The sequence below is a fragment of the Lethenteron reissneri genome, chromosome 10 (assembly GCF_015708825.2).
Source record: "Lethenteron reissneri isolate LAM-NWPU_2019-01 chromosome 10, ASM1570882v1, whole genome shotgun sequence".
Classification (NCBI taxonomy): Eukaryota; Metazoa; Chordata; class Hyperoartia; order Petromyzontiformes; family Petromyzontidae; genus Lethenteron; species Lethenteron reissneri.
Genome location: NC_083788.1, coordinates 8,374,680 through 8,380,181, shown reverse-complemented (window position 1 = coordinate 8,380,181; position 5,502 = coordinate 8,374,680). Strand labels below are relative to the sequence as shown.

Below are 5,502 nucleotides of genomic sequence, written 5' to 3'. Positions count from 1 at the left end.
CTTTAGAATAGCCTTTCCTCCCCCCGCACTTCCGATTAGCACGTTGGCTAGGTAGAAGTGCAACATACAGAGTAATGCATTATCATCAGCAGTGGTAGCAGCAGCTGCCATTGTCTATCCACTGCTGCATGAAGGCCTCCCCACGCCGTCACTATTACTCACGGTCCAGTGCCGCGTACTGCCCAAGTACATCTCACTCAGTCCTGCACACCAACCCGTGCTCATCACTCCATCTCCACGGTAGTCGTCCTCTTGGACGAGATGTTAACTACCTCGCCTGGTATACAGGAGGTCGTGCCTTCCATCCCGACCCTGACGATGCCTGTCGATGTGGAGTTTGGATGTCTCTCTCCCCGTGGTCGCGTAGATTTTTTCCCCGGGTCCTCTGGGTTTTTTCCCTCGACAATTACAATCAACGTGCGTTAGGAGTATTCAGCTGCTGCTATAAATTTCCACGTGATCAGTCACTTCGTTGAGCTATGATTCGTGGCTAGGTCGCTTCTAAACAAGAAAGAGCTATCGAGCTCAATGGTCCTTACCTGGGTAAAACGAAAACATCGTTAGCTTGGGCATGTCAGTCATGGTGGCCGAGTGGTTAAGGCGTTGGACTCGAAATCCAATGGGGTCTCCCCGCACAGGTTCAAATCCTGTCCATGACGTTCGCTTATTATTATTTTGTAATGTCCCCGTGCTGTCGTGGATCGCACGCCCCTGAAGCCGGCCAGCCGGGTTCAAAACCTCGACGCTGATTTATATTTACGTCATTGATTGCACTTTTACTTTTTAAATGTTTTATTTATCTTTGTCTGTTTGGCGACCCAGGTCGCTCTTGCAAATCAGGCTCATCCTGCATAGATGTATGTTGAACTTCTTTCGCACCGTACGTAGATAACCATGGTAATCGGAAGTGCGGGGCAAGAACAACAAAATAAACACAAAAAGCAGTTCTGTATAAATACTTTACTATCTAGATTGGCGTAAAAGCGAATAGCTCCAGTGGCTTCCTGATATCGGAAGGAAGAGCATTCCAGACGGCCGCAGAAGCGCATCTGAAAGCGCGCGATGCAGCAACCGTGTTCGTTCGATGGCGAGCCAGAAGCCGCTGCTGCTGCGAGAATGGTGTACAACAACAGCAAACGCGTTAAGCAAAACTTGTAAAACTCCTTTGTGCTACCACTCAGTCGCCAATCTCGTCCATCTGCCAATACCCTCAGGCTAGCCACGTGTCATAGCCAACTGCATTCGCTTTTTTCTAATTATTTGATATAATTGTGTTATTTTTATTGTTTATAGATTTGAAGCTTTCGTGACTGCAAGGATTCATACTCTATGGTTTTTTCGGTAAAGTCATGTAGGTAAAAAATACAATAAAATTAATTTAGTTGTTTTCATTTATTTTATTATATTTTTTATCTTTTTATTGTCTACGTGTTGCGTGATCCATCATATGTATGTTGAACTTCTTTCGCACCGTACGTAGTCAACCGTGCCAATCGCGGAGGTGCACATTGGGGGCAAGGGTTGCAGGATCACGCAGACATCATTTGTAAGGCATCTAGACCGTGGCGAGGAGACTGACCTGTATACAGCAAGTGGGATCTCCATTCATCTGTGCGGGAGCTTTGAGCGTTACCCCCTCGGCGCGCGCATGCTGAGTCTTCTCCGGATTTTCCGGGTGTCCTCCCCGAATGTAAAAAGAAGCAGGCGTCAGATTAACTCTGGTCTTCGAAGACTGCTTCTCAATTCTGGCAAATCGCCTGATGAGACTGGTTGTTGTTGTTGTTGTTGTAGTCACCGGCGAAACGTCGTACTACTGAAATTGTAAATGTTGTGGGTTTACTGTCCAACACAAGCGGTGTGCTGAAGTGGTAACTGATTGGAAAATGTTGTTTACGTGACAAACCTTACTCGTTGGCTGTGTCGGGTGGTGGCGGGTTAACAACACATTTGATATCTTTTTAAGCGATCTAACGCAAGAAAACATTTTCTTATGTAGAACCGAAGCCTCCCGAAAAAAAAGAGTCTTGAGACTAAGTGAAGTTTTTTTTGGCAAATCATGGGTAATGTTATTATTTTATTTCAACGCTTTCCAAGTAAAGTTGCAAGCGCGTTCATGCACTGGCTCTGTTCGTTCGTCGTTAACGGGGTGGTGGTGGGGGGGATGGGTCACGATAACTTTATAAATATGACCCGATATGAATGACGTTTCATAACGAAGTTGTGTTGATGTTGCGGAATTACTCTATTGTTACAAAACAAGCGCGTGTATTTATAAAAAAAAAATGGGTTGCCTCAAAAAATTAAAGCGACATAATCCAGAGCTAAAAAGGATAATTTGAAAAATGTGCTCGTATTTGTTTGCCCCCTCTAATTACAAAGGTCTGGAGACTCTGCGAGAGAGGTTTTCCTTAAGAGACACACGTGTTCGACCGCGTTATAATATAATACTTTGCTTATTTATCCAGGTGAGCCACACTGGGTCGTATCATTCGTTTTCAGAAAGGTCCTGCTGCTACACTACGTTACGGTTTTTTTTCTAATTTAAAGATGTTTTCAGTCAATGAATGACGGTAAATGTTTATTATACAAGTGGGAGGAAGCCGACGCACCCCGGAGAAAACTCCCACGCCTTGCGCGAGAGGCCAACGCTCTATGATGGAAACAGCCGTCGATTAGTTAATTTGCTGTACTAACTTCTGCTGGCCAGCCAGGGATATGGAACCTCCTCCTTGATGGCCCGTGGGAATGGAGTTTCCCAACATTCGTGCGGTGATCCACCACAGTAAACGAATCTAAACTATTTTAAATTTCGATTTAAAGCTTTCGTGACTGCAGGGATTCATCTTCTTGGTTCTTTCGGTAAAGTCACGTAGAAGGAAAGTAATAAAATAATAAAAATAAAAATAACACAATTATATTATATTATTATATTATGTTTTATTAGGTTTTATTTTTATTATTTTATTACTTCCCTAAACTATTTTGTTTATTTTACCAGGTAAGGCCCACTGAGCTGTATAGCTCGTTTTCAGAAGCGACCTGGCCACAAATGATAGCTCAAATCAAATGGCTTATCATGTGGAAATTGATAGCAGTAGCCAAATAGATGCACGTGGATGGGAGGAACAGGAGAACCCAGAGAAAAGTCCACGCGACCACGGGGATAGAGACATGCAAACTCCAATATATACGGGTGCCAGGAGTCGGGATCAAACCCACGACCTCATGTGTACCAGGCGAGGTAGTTAACATCTCGCCACCGCTGGATAACAGAGCACGTGCATAGCCACCACCGTACAGTTATAGAATCCACGCGTATGCATGACATTTTCGAACTCCCATGTTTTTGGGCGGCGTCTTTGGCACCGTCTCGCCACCGCGGTTCCGTTATACGCGAAGGGTGGGGTTCCTGCCACTGCATCGGATCTCGAGTTACGCCACCATATTCTCTGCATTATAAGACGCACCGGACAAAAAAAGTAAAGACGCACCCCACAGAAAACGTTGTTGCACGGTGTCAATAAACTTGTACACAGCTCGTCTCACACAAACGCCCCACATTTTGCTCGTTTTAATATATGGGATGGGTGTAATTGCGCCTTATCAATCCAGAGAATACGGTAACAGCGGAATGACGGATACACATTTTGCGTGATGCTGTCTGATGCTGATACCTTTCAATGCATTGTTCGTATGATGCACCTACGTGTACGATTCTACTGTTGGATGATGGCCTCCCCTCTCTCCACGCCGTGGGTGCAGATTCGTCTTAGCGTAACGCGTTTGGCAGTGCACAGCTCACGCTACTCCAAAGACAAAGATCCCCCGTATAGCCTTTAAAAGGCCGTTGGGGCAAGTGCTGTTAGCGAGCGCCTATGGAGGGCGGCACGGCACAACAAGAGGGTCGGTGACCAACACCAAGCGCGGCCACCTTTGTCTTCCACAGTGTTGGTGTTTAAACACCGCACTTAAGGCTGAGTCAACCTAGGAGAGTCCACCCAGAACCGGTTCAAATACAGTCTTGGCCACTTGTTATTGGTCGTGAAGCGTGACTCGTCGCGCAGTGCGCTAACCACCACGCCCGCCACTCCCCACGCGATACAACAACCTAAGTGGCGGTGACGTCACCACGGCGCTTGTGCCAGGCTACGTGCACGTGTCCGGCAAAACAACCCCCTACCTCCTCGTTGGTGCCGGACGGTAACGCTGTGGTGAGCAGTGCCATGGGAGGGCCAATTGCGATTGGCCATTCCTTTCACGTCGTTTGTAGCCACCACAGCGGCCAAATGGGGGCTCTGGGCTTGGTGCGAGGGGCTGGTAACCCCTCCACCTTCGATGAATTACCACTAACCCCCGACAAAAAATATCCACGCGACGCACATGTCTACACATACACACGCGCAACACAAAGGTCACGTAACACGCGTTCACGCCGAGCCGAAGCGAGTCTAGGTCGAGTGTGCAGGCGGTTGAATTGCACCACCCGGGGAACCGCCGGCCGGAGGGGGCCAGACAGGCAAGGAGGGGGGACTTGGAAATTGGTTCACGACTGAGCCCCCCCCCCCCCCCCCCCCCACTATGTAATCCATCGCTGGCACCAGGGTTCCATACCGAGCAGGACCACGTCACCGGTAAGGTCTCGCAAGGGAAGTTGACACTCGAGAGAGAGAGCGCGCCCCGCGAGAATGCAGCAGCAGACTCTCCCCACGTGTGCTCGGGTCGTACCTCGTGTTGTCCGGAACGATGTCCGACGTTTCGCTCCACGTGCAGGGAGCTTATTCATTATGTTGCACTGCCTGCAGGGTACTACTACTACTGCTGCTGTTGTTGGTGGTGTTGCTGGTCGATTCAGGATACATTCCCAGCACGTACAGTGTAGCGAAACGTCGGACATCGTGGCGGACAACAACTCCGCCGCAGCACAAACCGACGACCGCGAACACCTCCATAGCCGTGGAGAATGGAAATGGGCCCTCCTGCCTCTACGCGCGCCTACACCGCGACTCCCGTGCGCGCTGCGTCGACGCTCCGGCGGTGATGCGAGTGCTGAGCCACTGCACCTCGGGGTCGAAGTGGGTGGTGGGGGGTGGTTCGCGGCGGACGAGAGAGGCGCGCGTGCGATGCTCGGACCCCCCCCCCCCCCCCCGGACCACGCGCGGTGAGTGAACGCCGAGTGAGTGAAGCTGCTCGCAGCGTGGCCGCCGGTGTCAGAAGGGAGTCCGGGAAGAAGCCTCGAGTCGACGGTGAAATAATCCCCCCCCCCCTGTCCTGTCCTCCCAACCCTTCTCGTTGTATCCATCCCACACTCCGCTCCCACCGGTCCTCGATCGTCGATCATTCCTCCCCATTACCGGGTGGCTCGCTCCCTCCCTCTCTCCAACCCTCCTTCCCCTCTTCCTATGCCTCCCTCCATCCATCCATATTCCTACACATGTCCCTCCCTCCCTCCCTCCGCTCCCTGCACTCCCCACCCCTCGTCCACGCGCGCATCCTATGAGCCGG

At 50.0% G+C, this 5,502-nt stretch overlaps 1 non-coding gene across 1 annotated transcript; it reads left to right on the top strand.

Annotated features, from left to right (window-relative positions):
• Positions 1–577: 577 nt before the first annotated feature.
• On the top strand, positions 578–659 carry TRNAS-CGA (transfer RNA serine (anticodon CGA)). The gene has a single exon. It is a non-coding gene; the product is annotated as a tRNA-Ser (tRNA).
• Positions 660–5,502: the final 4,843 nt, after the last annotated feature.